Consider the following 21,691-nt stretch of genomic DNA (forward strand, 5'->3'; position numbering starts at 1 on the left):
GCCTGTCTCCCAGGCTGAGGAAGGCCTTTGAATTCCCTGGTTTCAGATCTGGGAGGCTGTGTTTTAAGTCACAGGATTCTGGCCCTTTAATGAGCATGTTGGGGTCCCTGTCTCTGCTCCTGGGTGGAGGGGGAGCAGGGCTGAGGCCACACAGACCTGGGTCTGGCCCAGCCAAGCAAGGCGCTCCCCTCTGCCCGTCAGCCTCTGTCCCTCGTCTTAAAACTGACTGGCCTCTGGGCCTGGGGGGGCCTGGGGGGCCTTGGTAGGGGGAATCTGATGCGCTCCAAGGGCACACGCCCCGCCTGCCGGAGCCTGCATGCAGGAGGTGCTCAGTGCACGGCCGGCTCCTCCCTGGCTCCTGCCACCCTCTTAAATCCTCACTGCCCCCCAGTAAGCTCTCAGACAGGAGAGTGGGCAGGCGGGAGGGAAGAAAGACAGAAGCAACAAAGTTGTTACAAGCATGCATTTCATTCATTAATTCCAGCTGTTGCAGCCTCAGCTGACACCAGAGCGGAGGAGCGGACTGCAGGGGGCTGAGAGGGAAGGGAGGGCCAGCAGTGCCCCACTCCCCTGAATCCCCTTGTTTCAGCATCGTGTCCTGCACTCCAGGTACCGGACATCACCTCTGAAAGGTGGTATATTCAGCCCCATTTTACAGATGAGGAAACCTGGCCCCCGGGAAGCGGAGGCCCAGGGCTCCCTCCCTCCGCAGCCTGGCTGGCCTTCGCAGGGACAGCTTGGCAGATTGAATTGTCCGAAGGCAGCCGCCGCAATTCTTCAGGCCAGGGGCTGAGCCCCGACTGGATGGAGACGGTCATGAAATTCACCTGCTCTGACCAGCTGACCAGCGAGCCATGTAAGTGTAGTCACGTGACCCCCTTCTGGCAAATGGGACGTGAGGCAAAGTTGAGCAGGGGCGAGGGGGAGGTTTTCCTGCCCTGGTAAAAAGAGGGAGAAGCAGTGGAAGTAGTTTTGCTCCTTCCTTCCTGTCTTAGGACATTGTCTTAGCTTGGGTTCCCCAGAGGCAGACCCTGAGACAAGGGTTTGAGGGCAAGTGAGGGAACCCCTGTCGGGAAGTGGGAGGTGAAGCAGGAATAAAGAAGGGCCAATAAAAGGAGTGTTAGGGAGCAGGTGATCGCCGTGGGCAACCAGTGCCCAAGCCCCCTGGGAGACAGCGAAGAGTACACACCTCCGAGCCCTGCCACCCAGGGGCGAGGGAGCAGGACATTCATCTGATCTACTAACTCCCGTCCATCAAGGTGTTCATCCCCACCCAGTCAAGCTGTGGGTGCTGAGAAAGCCCTCAGATGTGCTGATGCTGGCAGTTGGAAGTTCAACTGGACCAACGTACACCGAAATGGTAAGGATAACGAGACGTGGGATAGAATGTCTGGAACTTCAGCAACCATCTTTTGATTGTGAGGCAGTGGCCAGAAGAATAGCATTGAAGTCGGAGGTGAATAAGCTGCTGATCTAACCTACCTCTGTTCCCCTGACCCAAGCTTCTTGTTTTGTGAGAGCATCAGTGCCTTTTTTGCTTAAGTTGTTGTTGTTGTTTTTTTTTTAAGTAACGTAGACTTTATTTATTTATTTAATTTTTTTTAACATCTCTATTGGAGTATAATTGCTTTACAATGGTGTGGTAGGCTTAAGTTGTTGTTAGTCGAGTTTTCTGTTACTTGTAGCTGAAAGCATCCCAAAGGATAAAGAGAGGCTCCGGAAGGGTAGAGGCCTGCCAGGAAGGTTCTCTTGCCCCAGATCTCGCGTAACCTTCTCACCCCTGGGGGCCCTTGGAGGACTTCCTTTCGTTGCCCAAATCTGATTCCCCACCATGGTCACCCCACAGGGGCTGGGGGCATGGAAGATGCCTTCCAGATGAGGACAAGCTTCTTTGGTCTCTGTGGCTTCCTTGTTTTCCTTAGCCGGCTGCCTACAGCTGCTCAGCATGGACATGACCTCCATGGGGTCACACCTGTGAGGCACCTGCCACGGGCCCCGAATGCCTGTTCTCACGCACACCCTGTTTTGACACAGGCTTGGGCCGCATCCTGAGGACCACTCCTCCCTGGCTGAGCCCAGCCCCCAGCTTGGGGCTGGCTTGTCTGGGTGAGGATCAGGGTGACATTCACAGTACTTACAGCCGGCAGAAGTCAGTCAGAGGAGACAGAGCCTGGGCTGGTGCCCCCGGGGCCCGTGCGGGGCCAGGTGTCCGTCCTTCAGCTACTGGGGAGTCCGGAGGTCCCGGGGAGGGCCAAGGTACTGGCAGGTCGAAGGGGCTCGGGCAGCAGCTCTCCACAACCTGGCTCGGGAGTATTTTAAAAATTTAACCATTGGTTTGCTTGGACCCCATGAGCTGCCTGTGGTTGAGGGCAGAGGCTGGGGTCATCTTGGGCAGGAGCAAGCTTGGTCCTTCCTGCGTGTGGCAGGTGCACCCACCTGTGTGCCTGAGAGCCTCCCCCTCCCCCCACAGGAGAACTTCTGGGTACCATGTGGCACCTGGAGGCCGAGCGGAATATGGCCATTCCTGCCCCAAGACACCCACAGTCGTCAGGCAGGGGACACAGGGGTCCAGGCTGGGACGGGGCAGTGAGGGGCCCTGGGAGGCCAGAGGAGGCACCCACAGAGGAGGGGGAGCCTGAACTCAGAACCATCCAAAGAATGCTTTTGTGGGTTGAATTATGTCTCCCCCAAAAAAGGTATGTTGAAGTCCTAATCCCCCCACCCCTGTTACCGGTGAGTGTGACCTTATTTGGGAGTAAGGTCTTTGCAGAGACCATGGAGTTAAGATGAGGTCATTAGGGTGGGCCCTGATTCAGTGTGACTGGTGTCCTTGGAGGAAGAGGAAGAGGCAGAAACACGGGAAGACCATGTGATGGGAGAGGCCGAGGTTGGAGTGATGCAGGCGTAAGCCCAGGAGCACCAAGGGGTGTCGGGCATGCCCAGAAGTGGGGAGAGAGGCAGGAAAGGGCCCCCTGCAGGTTTCAGAGGGAGCAGGACCTGCTGACGCCTTGATTTCGGACTCCTGGCCTCCAGGCTGTGAGCGAGCGCACTTCTGTGGCTGGAAGCCCCCCAGCGCGTGGGACTAAGTTACGGCAGCCCCTGGACGCTGGCCCAGATGTGCAGGGCGGGCTGGGCAGAGGTGGGGGCTGCTCTGGAGTGACCTCCACTGGCTTCTCTGGGGAGCAGGTGTGTGAGCATGCACGTATGTGCACGTGGGTCTCGTGGGTCTCGGCTGTGCTCTGGGAAGGCTCAGGTTCTCCGCGTGATGTCTAAATACCAACATCAAAGCAGCCTGAGAGGAGCCAGGCAGTCAGGGCTGCAGACAAAATAAAGGCCTCGTGGCTGCTATTGAAGCCAGGCCCCTGGCCGACCTGTCCTGGCCCCAGCGCCCTGCGTGTGAGACGCTGTGGGCTGGGCAGGTCGTGGTGGGCGTGGCCATGGAGAGAGCCGCAGGTGGGGGCGTGTATCTGCCAGGAGCGCAGCCACTGGGGCCGGTGAGAGACCCCCGACCCCGAAGGTGTCAGCCTTATGGCTGGCTTTCTCTCCAGGATGCTGGCACATCAGACTGGCGTGCATTCGCCCAGCCAGGGAGTGGGTGGAAGGCACTTGGCCTGTCCTGGCCACCCTCCACCGATGTTCAGCATTAGCCCACACTGGGCCCAGTGGCTGTTCTGGTTACGATGGCTATGCTACCAATTGGTACAAGACATAGCAGCTCAGTACTGTTTTTTTTTTTTTTTTAATTTATTTTTTAAATTTTTGGCTGTGTTGGGTCTTCGTTGCCATGCGCGGGCTTCTCACTGCGCTGGCTTCTCTTGTTGTGGAGCACGGGCTCTAGGCGCGCAGGCTCAGTAGTTGCGGCTCATGGGCTCTAGGTACGCAGGCTCAGTAGTTGTGGCGCACGGGCTTAGTTGCTCCGCGGCATGTGGGATCTTCCCAGACCAGGGCTCGAACCCGTGTCCCCTACATTGGCAGGTGGATTCTTAACTATTGCGCCACCACGGAAGTCCCTCAGCACTGTCTTTATTTAGCTCAGGATTTTGCGAGTCAGGAAATCAGGAAGATGCTCAGCTGGGCAGCTCCTGGCCTGGGGTCTCTTGTGCGGTCACGAGGTGTGGGTCATCTCAGAGCTTGGCAGGCCTGGATCCAGGAAGCCCTGTGGTGCTGGCAGGTAATGCTGGTGGAGGCCTGTGACTGCTTTTGGTCAAAGCAGTCACAGGCCTGTCTTGGTTCAGAGTGGGGACTCACATTCCACCTTTTGATGGGGTCGTGTTTTAAAACTGACACTGGCCACAAAGAACTTCCCCACGTGGGGACGGCCGTTTGCATTGGCCCGCATTCTTGGGTTGGCTGGGTCCCTGCCTACCTTCCCGGCCACACTCCAAGCTCCTCTGGGTGTAGAGTCCGGTGAATGTGAGCTGGGAAGAGCAGGTTTCAGGAGGCTGGTCCAGCTGGAATTGTGCTGGACCAGTTTCCTGTGGCTGCCCGAACAAGTTATCACAAAGTGAGTGGCTTAAAACAGGAGACATTTATCCTCTCACAATCCTAGAGGCCAGAAGTCCTAAATCAAGAAGTCTGCAGGGGGACTTCCCTGGTGGTGCAGTGGATAAGAATCCGTGCTCCCAATGCAGGGAGCCGGGGTTCGATCCCTGGTCGGGGAACTAGATCCCACATGCATGTTGTAACCAAGAGTTCGCATGCCACAACTAAGGAGTCCGTGTGCCGCAACAAAGGAGCCTGCCTGCTGCAACTAAGACCCAGTGCAACCAAATAAATAAATAAATAAATAAACAAATAAATATTTTTAAAAAAAGAAGTCAGCAGGGCTGTGCTCCCTCTGAAGGTTCTCCCAGCTTCTGGTGGTGGCCGGAGCCCCTTGGCTGGTAGGTGCATCACAGTGGGGGGATGCCCCAGCAGGCGAATTCTTAACCACTGCGCCACCAGGGAAGTCCCATGGAGATCTTTCTTGTTCTTTCAGGTATTTGAGGTCTTCTGCTAGTGTTTAGTAGGTGTTCTGTGAGAATTGTTCCATTTGTAGATGTATTTTTTATTTATTTATTTATTTTTGGCTGCATTGGGTGTTCGTTGCTGCACGCAGGCTTTCTCTAGTTGCAGCGAGCGGGGGCTATTCTTCATTGTGGTGCGCGGGCTTCTCATTGCAGTGGCTTCTCTTGTTGCAGAGCATGGGTTCTAGGCACATGGGCTTCAGTAGTTGTGGCGCGTGGGCTCAGTAGTTGTGGCACACGGACTTAGTTGCTCCATGGCATGTGGGATCTTCCCGGACCAGGGCTCGAACCCGTGTCCCCTGCATTGGCAGGAGGATTCTTAAGCACTGCACCACCAGGGAAGTCCCTCCCATGACTTTAGGTATCTGTTTTCCCCTTCATGCCTGGGTGGGTTGAGTGGTATTTATTCAAACTCTCATTTTATTGGTGCTGTGTTGAAGGCATAGGAATCCTTCACGGAGAGTTTCAGAGCTCTTCTGGCAACAACTGCATCTTCATACACAAGGTACAAATTACGTGTCAGCTCAGTTCATCGTCAGTCGGGAGCTGCCCCCAAGCATCAAGCAATGGAGGCCCGGAATGTTCTGGAAGCCAAGTCTGGCTGGAGTCAGTGGAAGCCTGAAGGGTCATGGTCCCCAAAGGCACTGGGGACAGGGGACGTGGATGGGGTACAAAGGGGGGTGACGGGGGAACAAATCCCACCTCTGTGATCTTGGTCCGGATCAGTCTTCTCATCTGTAAAATGGACTCTGATGTGAGTGTTTGGCCCTGGGAACCATCCATATCGCTATCCACGGGTGTCGTCGCCCACTGCCTGGCTGAGCCTGGCATGCTGGGGGCCCTCTGTAGAGCTCCAAGGAAGGAGGCAGCAGTGCCAAAGGAAATGAGAAATGACAACGGAAGGGCCAGCCTCAGCTCCTCTGGCCTCCTGGGGGGTGGCGATGTGAGAACGTGGCCCTAAGATCCTTTGACACTCCTATTGGAAGGTGGGGTTCCCGTCTCCTCCCCTTGATGCTGTGGCCTCCTTGACTGCTTGACAGAATGCGACAGAATGGGCAGTGTTCCGGGTCTGGGCCAGGGCTTCAAAAGTTGGCAGCTTCCGTTCTTTGCGTCTTGGGGTGACACTCTTGGAACTCAGCCACCACCCTGTGAGGAAGCCCAAGCAGTCCCGAGGAGTGCCCATGTGGAAGGCGACCTCCGATCACCAGCCTGCATCCACATGAGCCACCTTGGAGGTGGGTGTCCAGCCCCAGTACATGTCCCAGCAGACACCACGTAGGGCAGGGGTGAGCTGACCCTGCCGAGAGCTGCCAAACTACAGATTCACAAGCGAAATAAATGATTGTCATTGTATTAAGCCACTAGTATTGGGATGGATTTTTACGTGGCAACAGATAACTAAAACGTGGGGTTCAAGCTGAAAAGAGTTTCTGAGGCTATGCTTCATAAACCCACAGGAGGCTTATACCCCAGGCCACCCACCTCCCAGACTCGCCCCGTGGGTACCACTGCAGTGGCTGGTAAGTGCTGGTAAATGTTCAGTGGTGGACGGTTCTCAGGGGTGGACAGGAGGGAAGCCCTGATCTGTAGCGTCTGCCAATCTCCGTGGTGTAAATACTCCCAACTCTGAGCTGCCACTGAACGCAGAAGTTGGGCAGAGATGAGCAGCGAGCCACGTTTATGTGGTGTATTTACAGATCCAGTAAATGGAAACAGCCTCAAAAGAGTAGAGAAGAGTAAACTGTGGGAAAATAATTAGGAAGTGATGAGTTTTGAGGCCTCACCATCTTTGTTTTCCATATAGTTTATTTAGTTGTAAGTTTTTATCACCTAACTTTTAGTCGTAGCTGTGTTTAACTACCAGTTTACAAGATTCCTACAAACTTCAGTGAGCCCTCCCAAGCTGGTAAGAGCCAGCTCAGGCAGAGGCCCGGAGGTGGGAGGGGTGCGGGAAGGGTGCTCAGCCACACGCAGGACAGACACAGCCCCCATCTTCTGAGGTCACAGCTTAGTGAGGCATCATGAGTTTCACTAAACTCATCTTGCCCTAGACAGAGGGTGGAGAGTGGCAGATGAAACTTGCCCTTGGTTCCATCCTCCCTGCCCCAGGCCCCCACTCTGTTCTAGGAAAGCCCCTTCCCCAAGGGCAGCCCCAAGGACCAGGCCTCCACAGCCCGCTGCACAGTGAGTTCAGTGGAGACCCAGTGGAACAGGAAAAGAGGAACCAGGAGGCTCCATCATGTCTGAAGTTTAGTTACTAAGAGCTGCGAGCTGGAATAACTGGAGGCCAGGGGGCTGGAACCATCTGAAGGTAGATGCTGACCATCAGCTGGGACCTCAGCCAGAGCTGTGGGCGGGAACACCTACGCAGCCTCTCCAGGTGGTGGGAGCTTCCCCACAACATGGAGGTCTCAGGAGTTCTGCCATGGTGGCTCAAGTTTCCAAAAGCAAGCGTCTCAGAGAACAAAGGTGTGTCACCTTTTCTGACAACCTAGCCTTGTGTTATGGGCTGAGTTCTGTCCTCAAAAATTCATATGTGGGCTTCCCTGGTGGCGCAGTGGTTGAGAATCTGCCTGCCAACGCAGGGGACACGGGTTCGAGCCCTGGTCTGGGAAGATCCCACATGCCGCGGAGCAACTAGGCCCGTGAGCCACAACTACTGAGCCTGCGCTCTAGAGCCTGCGAGCCACAACTACTGAGTCCCTGCACCCTAGAGCCCGTGCTCTGCAACTACTGAAGCCCGCGTGCTCTGGGGCCCGCGTACTGCAACTGCTGAAGCTTGCGCACTTAGAGCCTGTGCTCAGCAACAAGAGCAGCCACTGCAATGAGAAGCTCGTGCACCACAATGAAGAGTAGCCCCCGCTCGCTGCAACTAGAGAAAGCCCGCGTGCAGCAATGAAGACCCAATGCAGCCAAAAATAAATTAAAAAAATAAATAAAAGTAAAAACTAAAAAAATAAAATATTAAAAAGAAATTTTTAAAAAACCCCAAAATTTAAAAAAAAAAAGTCTTAAAAAATAAATAAATAAAATAAAATCATTGGAGCTGGGCTCCTGTGGGCCAAGGTGATAGGGCCCTGCTCCTCGTGGACAAGCCCAGCTCATGGGCAGGAGGTCAGCAGGGCCACAATGTGCATCCCAGGGCCACTGTCATCTGTGCTGACCCAGGACAGCCAGTTGCCTGGGATGGGAGGCCTTGCCTGACTCTCTCCCCTCCCACAGGCCCAGCATGCTATCTGTGAGCCAGGCAGACCCTGCTGGGGGCCCTCTAAACCTTAGCAAGGCTGTTCTTCCAGCTTGGAGTGCCTGTCTCTGCTTTCCCTGCCTAGTAAACTTCTATTCATCCTTGAAAACCCTACCAAAATGATGTCATTCCACTCATTCATTGAGTGGACATTGACTGAGGTCTACTGGGCTGGGCATGGGGGAGAGAGTGATAATAAAGCAAAGGACCCCTGGCATGGGCTGTATTATGGACTGAATGTCTGTGCCCCCAAAATTCATATGTTGAGCTCCTAACCCCCAAAAGTGATAGTATTAGGAGGTGGGGGCTTTAGGGAGGGGATTAAGTTATGATGGTGGAGCCCTCATGAATGGGGTTAGTGGTCTTGTAAGAGAGACCCCGGAGAGCCCTCTGTCCTTTCTCTCGTGTGGACACAGTGAAAAACAGCCATCTGTGAACCAGGAAGCGGGTCCTCACCAGACACCAAATCTGCTAGTGCCTTGATCTTGGACTTCCCAGCCTCCAGAACTGTGAGAAATAAATTTCTGTTGTTTAAGTCACCCAATCTATGGTATTTTTGTTACAGCAGCCCAAATGGACTAAGACAGGCTGAATTTTTCCCCCCATAATTCATATGTTGAAGTCCTAGCCCTGGTACCTCAGAATGTATTTGGAGAAGGGACCTTTAAAGAGGTAATTAAGTTAAAATGAGGACATTAGGGTGGGCCCTAATCCTATAGGACTGGTGTCCTTATGAGAACAGGAGATCAGGACACAAGCATGCACAGAGGGATGACCATGTGGGGACACAGGGAGAAGACGGCCGTCTACAAGCCAAGGAGAGAGGCCTCAGAGGAAACCAACCCTGCTGACACCTTGATCTTGGACGGCCAGCCTCCAGAACTGTGAGAAATATATTTTTGTGGTTTAAGCTGCCCTGTCTTTGTTGTGGCGGTGCAAGTGGGCTGATACAGCCTCAGGCTTGTAGGGATGACAAACACGTAGGAGATGATTGTAAGAGGGGTGATGGGGGCCTTTGGGAGGGAACAAGATGGTCAGAGATCTGTTTTTCACCTCCCTCCCAGGGGCACTGGTCCCATCCCGTTTCCTCTTTTTTTTTTTTTTCCCTTTCATCCTACCCAGTTATGTGGAGATCTTTCTTAATTTATTTATTTTTGGCTGCACTGGGTCTTCATTGCTGTGTGCGGGCTTTCTCTAGTTGTGGCGAGCAGGGGCTACTCCTTGTTGCGGTGTGCGGGCTTCTCATTGCGGTGGCTTCTCTTGTTGCGGAGCACGGGCTCTAGGTGCGTGGGCTTCAGTAGTTGTGGCACGTGGGCTCAGCAGTTGTGGCTCGCAGGCTCTAGAGCGCAGGCTCAGTAGTTGTGGCACACGGGCTTAGTTGCTCCGCGGCACGTGGGATCTTCCTGGACCAGGGCTCAAACCAGTGTCCCCTGCATTGGCAGGTGGATTCTTAACCACTGCGCCACCAGGGAAGTCCCGTGGAGATCTTTCTTGTCCTTTCAGGTATTTGAGGTCTTCTGCTAGTGTTTAGTAGGTGTTCTGTGAGAATTGTTCCATTTGAAGATGTATTTTTAAAAAAATTTATTTATTTTATTTATTCATTTTTGGCTGCGTTGGGTCTTCATTGCTGTGCACGGGTTTTCTCTAGTTGCGGCGAGTGGGGGCTACTCTTCGTTGCGGTACGTGGGCTTCTCATTGCAGTGGCTTCTCTTGTTGCGGAGCACGGGCTCTAGGCACGCGGGCTTCAGTAGTTGTGGCACGTGGGCTCAGCAGTTGTGGCTCACGGGCTCTAGAGCACAGGCTCAGTAGTTGTGGCGCATGGGCTTAGCTGCTCCACGGCATGTGGGATCTTCCCAGACCATGGCTCGAACCCGTGTCCCCTGCATTGGCAGGCGGATTCTTAACCACTGTGCCACCAGGGAAGCTCCTGTAGATGTATTTTTGATGCATTTGTGGGAGGAGGTGAGTTCCACGTCCTCCTACTCCACCATCTTGACAGGAGCTCCCGAGAGATCTGGGTTCAAATCCCTTCTCCATCACCATTCAGCCCAGTGACCTTGGCCGAGTCCCTTCCCCCACCTGGGCCTCTGCTGCCACATCGTAACAAGATCCCAAGACATAGCAGTGCTGTTGCCCACACCACACCTGAGCAGACCAGCAAAGGCTGTGCAGGAGGACCTCTGGGCCTGCCAGCTGCAGCCTGGGTGACCCAGGCAGAGGTGGCCTTTTCTGAGCCCCTGTTGGCCTCTCGGGGGTTGAGATGAGGTGGCTGGAGCAGGGTCAGCAGGAGGTGGCTGTAGGAGGGGCCCCTCAGAGGCAGATCCCTGCCATCACGATGTAAGTGCAGGTAGTTTACTTGGGGTGGGGGGGCAGCCCAAGGAAGGCAGGGGAGTGACATAGGCAAGGAAACGCAGCCAGAACAGGGTGTGTTATTGGGGTTTTTTTAAATCATTTTTTACAAATTGAAGTATAGTTGATTTACAATGTTGTGCCCATCTCTGCTGTACAGCAAAGTGACTCGGTTATACACATATAGACATTCTGATTTTAATATTCTCTTCCATTATGGTTTATCCCAGGAAATTGGATATAGTTCCCTGTGCTATATAGTAGGACCTTGTTGTTTACCCATTCTAAATGTAACAGTTTGCATCTATGAACCCCAAACTCCCAGTCTGTCCCTCTCTCTCCCCCTTCTCAGGGTGTGTTATTGGGCTCAGCCTGCCAGGGACCCCAGAGATGGTGTAGAACCCAGCAGGGGAAGTGGATGACCTCACTCTAGGGTCTGTCAAGGGTTGCTGGGTGGGCAGCTTCGCTTCCCGCTCCTCCCAGCCTGCCCTGCGTCTGACCAGGGGAAGCCCCCCAAGTCACTCAGGTTCTGATTGCAGGCCCTCCGATTAGGGAATGTGGGGACTGCCCCTACACCCCGAGACATCAGTCTCCCCTTCTGCATCATGGCTGGCTGGAGGACCCCAGTCCTTCTGCAGGAGGGGCTTTGAGTTGTGTCCTGGAGCTGGGATAAGGCAGAGGGGCAAGGGCCCAAGGTCAGTGTTGTAGGTGGAATTGTGTGTTGCACAAAGATAGGGTAAAGTCCTACCCTCTGGAACCTCAGTATGTGGCCTTATTTAGAAATAGGGTCATTGCTGATGTAATTAGTTAAGATGGGGTCACACCGGAGTAGGGTGGACACTTAATCCAATATGACTGGTGTCCTCACAAGAAGAGGAGAAGAAGCACAGAGACAGACCCACACAGAGAGGAGACGCCACATGAAGACACACACAGAGGGAAGACAGCCTTGTGACAACGGAGGCAGAGATTGGAGTGATGCAGCTTTAAGCCAAGAAATGCTAAGGATGCTGGCCGCCACCAGAAGCTGGGAGCGAGGCCTGGAGCAGACTCTCCATCACAGCCCCCGAGAAGGAACCAACTCTGCTGACACCTTGATTTTGAACTTCTGGTCTAAACTGTGAGAGAATACATTTCTGTTGTCTACAGCCACCTAGTTTATGGCCATTGTCATGGTGGCTCCAGACAAGCAATAGCGTTGGCTCCAGTCCTGTCCTGGTCAAGAAGTGCTAGGGCAGTGGCCTGGGGACAGGGCTGACCACAGTGCATGCAGTGCACTGGGAAACCATGCACTGGTTGGGAAACCATCCTTTCTTGAGCACCTGCTCGGTACCCAGCCCTCACTAGCAGGGGGAGTGAGGCGCTGGTCACCTGGGGCACGGGGCTTCCAGGCCCCCTTGGCTACCTGAGCGCCTGCTAGTGTTCAGAATGAACATGTCGGGGCCATCTGCATGGTCATTGTAGGCACACACACTCTCACTTGATCCCAGGAAAGGAGGTTCATTCAGCTCCACTTTACAGACAGGTAAACTGAGGCTCAGAGGGGAAATGGCTTGTGAATGTCACATACCAAGTGAATGGCAGAATCAGGACTTGAACCCAGGTGGGCTGACTCCTCAGTTCCCTCCTGTTTCCTCCCGTGGTCATTCAGTCACCACCCCCCAGCAAGGGCAGCCCGGCCAGGGACGGACAGAACTGAGTTCAAAGCCCAGCTTGGAAGGGGCAACATTGCGTCTCCTTTTCTGACCTTGCTTTGGAAGTCACAGTGTCACTTCATGTGTCTGGTTAGAGACACAAGGTTCTACCTCCACTGAGAGGAATGTCAAGGTCGCAGAGTAGAAGGGACACATTGTGTGGCCATCCTCATAGATACAGTGTGTCATGACAGCCACTTGGGAAGCCAGGCCCCATGCCCCACAGTGTGGCATTTAATCATCTGGAACTGGAATTGTGACCTGATGTGCCGGTGTGGGCAGGGTGTTGAGAGAGACAGAGAGACAACAAGAGAGAAGGAGGAGAAAGAGGAGGAGGGGGAGCGGAAGGTGGAGGGGCGATTGGAGAGGCTGCAAAGTTTGTGGTCAGTACAATCCCCTTGGTGAAATTCTGCCTCTCGGACAAGGCTGTGTGATAAATCTCATTCATCAGTCATTCCTCAGGTCTGATTAGATCTTGCCCTTAGAGAAGAGTGTGATGGGTAGACAGCTCATCTGCAGTCTGTTTTCTGTCCAGCATTACCATCTCTCCCGATAAACTCCTGGGGCATTGCCTCTTTCTTGCTGCAGATGTGAGGTTGGCCATATCCTACCACATAGAGAAAATGGATGTTTGTAGGAGAGAATGGGTCCAATGGAAAGGGAATTAAAATTGAGAGGGAGGGGGCAGTGTATGTCCTTGATCCATCCATACCTGAAGGTGTTATACTTCTGGGCTTCCTAGTTGTGGGACCCACTGAAAACATCTCTTTCTTGCTTTAGGTTGAGGCCCTGCATGGTCTGGCTCTTCCCACTGCTCCTGGCCCTTCTCCTTGGCAGTGCTCACCACCCTTAAGAGTTCTTTGTTAACCAACTGTCCCTCTCACTGGACTGTAAGCTCCATGAAGACAGGACTCTGGTCCACTGTGTTTACCAGTTTATCGTCAGGGCCTAGCACAGAGCCTGACCAGTATTTGTTAAACATAAGTGGATAAATATAAGGAATGATAAATGCTCTGGCAGTGAAAGTCCTTTGTGCAATGATCCTCTCTTCCCTGTGATGGCCTCACACGGAGGTGGTCAACTCAGGAAATTTAAGTGGCCTGGGGTGCTGAGTCACCACATGGAGTTCAGCTGCCCTGGAGGGTTGCCCAGGCTCAGAGCAGACAATGTGTCAGGGAGAATACATTGTATGTGTTGTGATAAGCCATTGAGATGGGGATTTTTGTCACTGCAGCATAACCTAGCGCATTCTGACTGATGCACCAGCTTCCCACGAACAACAGCAGATCTAGCCCCCTGGGGACTACCGTCTGGGATATGACCAGTAATCCCCTCTGGATGCTGTCCCACTTCTGCTTATCTGCGTTTCCTGCCTGACTCTTGTGGGCACCTAAATCTGGGATGGTATGGGAATTCCCTGGCAGTCCAGTGGCTAGGACTCTGTGCTTTCACTGCCGAGGGCGTGGGTTCGATCCCTGGTTGGGGAACCAAGATCCTGCAAGCCATGTGGCTCGGCCGAAAAAAGAAAAAAAAAAAAATTAGGACGGTGTATTAGTTTGCTAAGGCTGGTATAACAAAAGGTCACAGAATGGGTGGCTTAAACAACAGAAATGTATTCTCTCTCAGCTCTGCAGGTTGGAAGCCCACGATCAAGGTGTGGGCAGTGCTGGTTCCTTCTGAGGGCTGTGAGGGAGGATGTGCTCCAGGCCTCTGCCTCTGTCTGTCTCCTGTTTTTATAAGGACACAAGTCATATTGGATTGGGGCCCACCCTATTCCAGTATGACCTCATCACAACTACAGTTACAGAGACCCTATTTCCAAATAATATTACACTTTGAGGTACTGGGGGTCAGGACTTGAACATCTGAATTTTGGGGGGTATTCAACACACAACAGATGGCCTCCCAGAGGAAGGTCCGGGGAGCTGGGCCAGGTGAGCCGGGCTGGACAGGGGAGGGTGGGGGAGAACCCACATATTTCCAGCAGAAGGAACCATGTAAGCAGGCCTTTCTGGCAGGGTGGCTCTAGAAGGTTCTTAAGAGACTCCCTGTGGGCACAGAAAGTATGCGAGTGCATGTGTGCGCGTATAGTGGGGGGCCCACCTCCCGCTCCTTTCCAGGGTGGAGACAGCCGGAGACATGCAGAGAAAGTGGAGGGGCGCGGGAAGGGGGGCCTGTCGGGTTTGATCTTTTTGGGTTTGTTTTTGACTTTCTGCTGACTCTGGAAATGGACTGACATGGGGGTGGGGGTGAGGGAGAGAGGCAGGAAGGCAAGGGAAGCTTTCAAAGCTGCAGCCATGGGAAATAATTTTATTTTCTGTTTGAAAGAAAATGCCAAAGAAGGATTAAAAAAAAAAAAAAAAAGGAGGGAGGGGGGTGAAGAGATTAGCACGCGTGTCTGTGTGTGTGTGTCTGTGTGTATGTGTGAGAGAGAGAGAGAGAGAGAGAGAGAAATCCTGGGAGACTGTGGGGATGGGAGACTCCGGGGATGGGAGACTCCTGGGAGACCTGGGAAGAAGGGTTAGGCCCTGCTGCCCTGCTGTCCCCTCCCTGGAGATGCCACCACGGGCCACGGAGCACTGGCAGGGAGCACCGGAGGTGCAGAGCTGGGCTGAAACCTGGCTGGCTTGCTTGTTGCCACCCGGGCTCGGTGACTTTGGGAAGTCACCCCACTTCTGTGGCTCACATGGACCCTTTTGACGAGGGTGTCTCTAACAGGGGCACAGATGTGTGGGACAGAACGCATATGCAGGGAGCAGACACCCAGAGGAATGCCCAGAGACTGGGGGGGGGGGTGTGTGTGTGTGTGTCAGAAACCAGGAGACCCAGAGGGGGAGGGGAGATGGGATTCTCTGGGGGTGTGTCCTGAGCCCGAGCTCCGCCAGAACTGGGAGCCCTGGCCCCCTGAACTCCCGACCGCAGCCCCCTCCCAGATGGGAGTGCGGGCCAGGCTCCCTGGGTCAGCCTGACCTCGCCCTGCCCTTACTAGGCCCAGGCCAAATGGGCTCCCATTAACCTCTGACCTCTGTTGCCTCCCCCACAGGCGAGGGCAGGAGAGAGGCCCCAGGAGAAGGTGGAGAGGATGGACGGGGGAGGAAAGGGGATGGCAGGCTGGGTTAGTGTAGCTGGCCGTTTACCTTCTCTAAGCTAGTCTTGGTCAGGATGGGGGCTCCCAGGGATGCAGGGGCTCCACATCGTATCCCCAGCGCCCTGCCTGGCTTAGCTGAGGACGCCCGCCACATCTTAGCTGTGTGGGCCTGTTGCTTCTCTTTCTGAACCTCTGGTTTCTGGTCTGTTAAATGGGCGTGACAATACCCATGTCAGAGGGCTGTCCAAGCCTGCACGAAGCAGGGGTTTGCATCAGAAGGAATTTTCAGACCGAAAGAGAGGAAGCTGGAGGGTTCTGCTATGGAAGGGGGTGGGACGGGCTGGATTTGCAGGGGCCACGTGGGTCAGGCCAGTGGGAAGGGATGGAGGCGCCTCTGGGGGCCAGGCTGGCGGAGGAATTTGCTGCAGAGTCTCAGCATGCACGGGCCTGCCAAGCAGGGGTTCAGAGGCCCAAACAAAGCTGCGAACCAGCAGCAGGAGACGGGGACCTCGAGGAGGGGACCGGGTAGCCCCCTCCTCCCCCCCCAGGTACAGCGACGCCCCCCCGCCCCCCGGCAGGCACACCCCTCCCCAAACACACGTGCTGCCGGGCCCTCCATTAGTCACCCTGGTGCTGACATACATAAATCCCATTAGTCACACCCGCACAGACTGGCTGGGAACACACCCAGGCACACCCGGACAAAGAAGGCCCCCAAAGAGGCCTTTTCTGTCTCTCATGTCTCTTTCCCAGCGCCTAGAACAGGGCGGGGACCCTGGGCGCTCAGTGAACACGCGGTCAGCGTCCCCCAAAGCGACCATCTCCCACAATAACATCCCCACAAGCCGGCACTGCCGCCCCGTCCCCTCCGGGCACACCAGTACCACCTAAACCCCCATGAATGCCCTTGGCCAGTGCCTCTTCCGCTTCTCTCTGGAGGGGGCACGGCTGGCATGGTGTCCCTCTCCCCATGCCCGTCCTCTGACGGGTCTAGCAGGAAATCCATTCCCCAAGGTCAGCAGAGCTCCTCAGCAGGCGGCCCCAGTGCTGATTTATTGGTGGTTTATTTGGAGAAACACAATCGCTCTTGGATTCTGGGGGAAAAATGCTCACGGTGGACTTTAACCTTGGGCTGAAACCGCAGAGCTTTGTTTTCGGAGGCGCTTCCTGGGGCGCCGCGGGGCTGGGGCCCAGGGGGGAGGCGCGGCTGGAATGTGGCTCAGCCGCCTCTCCACTCCCAGGCTGCGTTCCACCGCCGCCGAGGCGAGTGCTCAAATTCTCCTGGGCTCGGCCACAGGGCCTCGGTCCCTCCAAATGTGCTTTTAGAAATTCTAGGAAGGAGCTCCCTGGGTGAGTGTTTCCCAGCAAGGTTTCCAAACCCTCCGCCTCCGGCATCTGCCACGTGCCAGTTTGCCGTCGTGTCACTGGCACAGTGAGGCTCTCGGGAGGCACCCAGGAGGGGTGAATGCCTCCCCCTTCCGCGGTTGTCCCCACCCGAAGTCCCGAGCAAGAGGTGGCTGTTCGGAGGTGGTTGTCCCCATCAATAGAGCAAACCGCCTGATGCAGGTCGCCAGCGCCAAGGCCTGTTCCCCGCCCCTCTGGTAAAGAGACAGACAAAGCTAGTGACATTAAGCGTTATTATTGCAAATACACCCTGTCTGGATCTGCACCCCTGTATCCCCCCCACCCCCTTCCCCCCACCCGGGGTAGAAAGACTGCCGCCCCTACCAGGCTGCTACCAGCGCTGGACCAATTCCTGCTTTCCCGATGGTTTGCCTATTTGTGCCAAAGCGGGTGGCCGACCAGGGTGCCGAACTGGGGCCAGACGGGGAAAAGCCGGAGGTATCCCCGGCAAGGAGGAGAAGATGGGCTGGCACCGGGTGGGGAACCAGATGAGCCCCTACCTACAGGCACAGCGCCTGCAGACACCCTGCTTGGTCCTCGATGCACACAGAAAAAGTCCCCCTCCCCGCATGGTGCGCCCTCAGAGGGCTCCAAGGGCAGAACAACGGCCCAGGATTAAAGCACGGTCTGCAGAGAGGGGTGGCAGGCTGAGTTCTGAGAAGCCACTGTGACCCTGATGTCGCCCCTCGATGGCACAGGTAGAGCCGGCGTTGGGCTCAGGTGGGTAGTCGCGCACCCATCCCAGCCTCACCTAGCCTTCCTAGGAGTAAGCAACCCGCCCGGGCGCCCCTACCCTAGGCAGCGATGCGGTGAGGCCCAGGCCACCTCAGGGTCCGGTGACCGCGGGGATGGAAGATGGTGGCACCAAGTGGACAGGGCCGTTCCCTCTCTCTGGTGAAAGGGGAAGCTTCTGGCTTGACTCCCTGCGCAGTCTCGGGGCCCCCAGGCCCTGACCTGGAGAGCAGGGCATCTGGTGCGGTAGGGACGCGGGGTCGACGACCGGGAGTACCCGTGCGTGCAGCGGGAAGGAGGGCCCCGCGCCGAGATTTATGGCTGCAGCCAGCCCCCTGCGCACGGAGAGTGTCTCCCTTAGAGCCAAACAGTAGAGTGGAAGACCCGACCCGGCCGGGGGAAGAGGCCAGGGCCGGAGGCGGAGCCGAGAGCCGCCGGGATCTGCCAGGGCCGGGCCTGGCTCTTCGGTCCAGGCTCTGCCCGCCGTGCCCCCTGGTCCCTGCGGCTTTCGTGGCTCTGGCGCCGCGTCCTTGGTCTTCCTGGCGGGTCGGGACCCATCTCGGCTGCGCTGGCCGAACCTCGGCTCGGCGCCGAGTCGTGACTGGGCCAGTCCCAGCAAGGGGATGGCGAGCCTAGCTTTCCCGGGCGGGGCCTCTCCGGGTTTTAGCGGCACCCGGGCCAGGAGCTCCCTGGTTGTCGGACCTGGAAACTGGCGCTTAAAAGACAGCGTCACGGCTTCCCGAGCGGGCAGCAGAGGCCGGCGAATGCCCGGGGCTCCCTTCACCGAGAGGCTGGTGGAGGCGCGGGGATTTCGGTCCCCACCGCGAAGGGCCGTTCGGGGCGACGGGTGGAGGTGGCTCGGGTGTCCTCGCCTAGGAAAGGATGCGGGTTTCTTTTCTGGGTAAGGGGGTGGGGGAGAACGCGTCCAAGCGGTCGGCCACACCAGGATTCCGGGGAGCGCCGTGTTCGGCCCTGAATAGGACAGGATTGACCGAGGCGCTGGGGACTGCGCCCGCTAGTGACAAAGGCGTAGCCAGGGAGAGCTGAATCCAAGGTTGGCCTGTCCTTGGGTTTTAAAACAAAGCGAAATAATTTTGTCAGTCAGGCCGCGTCCACGGAGCTGGAGGCCTAGGAATATACAAAAGGCCTCGTTTCTGGCGGCCCACGATGGCCGCGGACAAAAGTGCTGGCTTGGGCGGGTTCTCTGGGAACTGAGGTTTGGGGTTGCGAGGAGGTTCCCCCCTTCAGCCGATTTTCCGCCCAGCTAGTACAAAATACACACACACACACACACACACTGCGTCAACACACTTTTTGGCTACGGATCTTGCCGAGTAAACACATACGTGGGGGGAGGGAGTGGAAGATGGCGGCGGGACCCGGGAGGACTGCGGGCTGCGTGTTGTTACCCGCTCCGCGCAGGGCGCCCCGGCCTGGTTTTTACGTTTCTGTGGCCACCAAAGCGGGGAGGGTGTTTCTTTCCCCAGACCCTGAAGACCGGCCAGGGGTGTCCCCCATGCCCCCTACGAATGGCGAGGGTCTTGGAGGGAGCCTGGGCTGCGCCCACCACTCGGCTTGGGATCCGTCCCCCACCCTAAAGATGGCTCCCGGCCGCTGCTTACCCAGCGACTGCGGGCACCCGGGCAGCGGGGCGCGGGGCGCAGGCCGGGAGGGGGCAAAAATCGGGGCGCGCGTAGGTCGTCCGAGGCGGGTGGCTCCTCGGCGTGGCCGGCTCGCGCCCCCACTCGAGCTGCAGCTCAGAGAACCGGCACTGCCGGGCAGGGTCTGTCCGGGGAGCCCCGCTGCGCGGCCGGGAACCGGGAGCCGCCGCCGCCACCTACGCGTTTCCAGGCCCTGCACCCGGGCGAGCTCTGGCGGGAGGGCCGCGCAGCGGCTCGCGCGGGTGCGGGTATATGCAGGGAGGGGAGCGCAAGGGGGCTGCAGCCCACAAAGACCCGGGGTGTGGGTGGGGGAGGGGGCCTCGCCTGCCCCGAACCTCGGCCCTAATGAAATGCAGGCTTGGTTCGCCACTCCATCCAGGTGCACACTTGGAAAATGCAAACGCCATTGGCAAATCCAGGGCAAACAGGCAGAATTTTTATTAGCAACTAAATGATTTATGGCACACATACCCCGCCGTCAAAATTACGGCGTCTTGAGCATCCAGGAGTGAAAACATTAAACATTTATAAAAATAGGCTTTTGTTTTTTTCCACCCTGCAAGTCCTTTGTATTCCCCACCCCAACGCTCTCAACATACATATTTTTTCTTGAGCTATATTAAAACAAAGAAAAACATTCCAGATCCCGGGCGGGGGATAATGGAATGGAGGTTCAGTGTTTGGGGTCTGAATACTGAGCGATGGGGGCTCGGGAGTGGGAGGGTTTACTAGGAACCCACAGAGGCCTCTGGATAAGACTGGAGGACACTCGGCGCCCACCCGGGCTGCGACCCCACGCACGGCCCCTTCCCCTGTCTTGGCTTTCAGCAGCCTCGTGCAGCTCAACTGCATTTACTTTATTTTCTGCACCACCCCCCTCCCCCAAGGCACACAGACACAATACCTCCTTTCTCTAACCCCCCTCTCCTCTCCGTCTTTGCTCTGGCCGTCCCGGGGCTGCACCGGGAGCCTCCCGCCGCCCCGGCCGCCACTGAGACCTGCGTGCCCTGCTCCGCCGCTCGTTCCCCTCGGCTCCGGCTATTTTCGTGGCTTTCTTTCCTTCTCACTCCTCCCTCCCCCCCCCCCCCCCACGCAGAGCTTCAGCTTCCAAAAGAGGGCAGCCTAGAAACCAGCGCAGGAGGCTCCAGGAAGGGCAACTTGAAACTGCCCTCAAGAGGCTGAACTTTTTTCCTCAAATTTATACTGGAATTAAATTAGACACCCCCAGTTCGCTCTCCAAGCCTACCCCCCTTCTTTTTCTAAAAGTGGAGAAAAGAAAATAGAACGAATGGGCGCTAACTAGCTCATTCCCCCCCCCTCCAGAAAAGTTGCCTTAAAAATGGATTGGAAAAAAAAAAAAGAACAAACGATGCGAAAACGCTGAGTCCGCAGCGCAGGGCGAAAGAGCGGGCTTCTCTAGTTTTAATTAAAATCTAATCACCGCGGTTGCTCTCTGAGGCAGGATCGGCAAGGATTTCTGCCCCTCCAAGCTTCCTTTTGAGGGTACGTAATGCCTAGCCGGGCACGGGTCCCCGCGGGGCTGCGGAGGGTGCGGGCCCCTAGGACTGCCCCTCCGACCGCGTCCGCACTCCTCGTGTCCGCAGCCAAGTAGGTTGCCGCGGGCAGCTCCCGGCTACTCAACCCAGAAAGGATTTTGCTGAAAGCGCAAAATAAAAGTACAAAGTCTGGGGGATTGGGGCTCCCCTCCCCCTCCGGCTGCCGCGGCCAGCCAAGCACTTTTTGGGCTTGGCTGCTGCTTCCTCTGAGCTCAACAGATTTTTTTTCCCCCGGTCTCGCCCTCCCTGGAGGGGGCACGGCGGATGGAAGGCGAGAGAGGCCCCCAGCCAAGAGGTTTTTAATATTACACTTTAATAGGTTTCAGAAGGCCCCGTGGAGAAATGCTAATAGGCTGAGATGTCAGAATCGAGAGGGAGTCAGTTCGCGCTCAACCGATCTAATCCTTTTTTCTGCTCTGATTTTTTTTTGGGGGGGGAGAAAGGGAGGGGAGCGCCCACGCAAAGAGAGCCTTCGGGGAGGGGCGCGGTGCAAAGCGCCGCAGCCCCGGCCGGGGCCGAGCGGGGGGCGCGCCCTGGCCCGCGTTTCTATAGGAACCCCTTTTAGGAGATTAGAGACTCACCCGCTGCCCGCCGCCGCGGCCTCTCCAAAATATTAATCAGTAACCATCTGACACCGCGTTTCAGGGAGGAACCCGCAGACCGGGGCTAGGAAAACCGCCTTCTCGCCTGCCCATCCCACCCAACCGCGCAGTTCGGGGAGGGAATGAATCGCTGCTTTGTTTTAAAGTGGGGTGGGGGGAGGAGGGAAAAAGCAGCCCTTGTCCGTTTTGGCGTCTCCACCGCGCGTTGTAGAAGGCGCGCCCCAGGGGAGGTGGGGAGCCGGGGGCCCGGGCCCGGGGTGCAGCCCGCCGGGCCTCTGGCTCTTCCCGGCTCGCTCGGCTTGTCACCTCCTCCTGCGAGCAGGAAGCTGACAGGCGGCCCATTAAACCGCGCCTT

At 56.3% G+C, this 21,691-nt stretch overlaps 1 protein-coding gene and 1 long non-coding RNA gene across 3 annotated transcripts in view; one reads left to right on the forward strand and one right to left on the reverse strand.

The window, feature by feature from the left end:
• Positions 1-579: 579 nt before the first annotated feature.
• On the reverse strand, positions 580-21,364 carry LOC133103120 (uncharacterized). Its single transcript, XR_009703191.1, has 3 exons — positions 21,316-21,364; positions 2,139-2,303; positions 580-938 (listed from the first exon to the last, which is right to left on the reverse strand). It is a non-coding gene; the product is annotated as an uncharacterized LOC133103120 (long non-coding RNA).
• TNRC18 (trinucleotide repeat containing 18) overlaps positions 967-21,691 on the forward strand; it is a 104,177-nt gene continuing 83,452 nt past the window's right edge. Inside the window, exon 1 of one of the 2 annotated variants that reach the window (XM_061208385.1) lies at positions 967-1,360. The gene's annotated coding sequence lies outside the window, so the exon portion shown is untranslated. Of the gene's footprint in view, positions 1,361-20,613; positions 20,682-21,691 lie in introns of those variants that run through there. The other variant, XM_061208384.1, reaches the window with a different exon arrangement.

This window comes from Eubalaena glacialis, chromosome 13, assembly GCF_028564815.1.
Source record: "Eubalaena glacialis isolate mEubGla1 chromosome 13, mEubGla1.1.hap2.+ XY, whole genome shotgun sequence".
NCBI lineage: Eukaryota > Metazoa > Chordata > Mammalia > Artiodactyla > Balaenidae > Eubalaena > Eubalaena glacialis.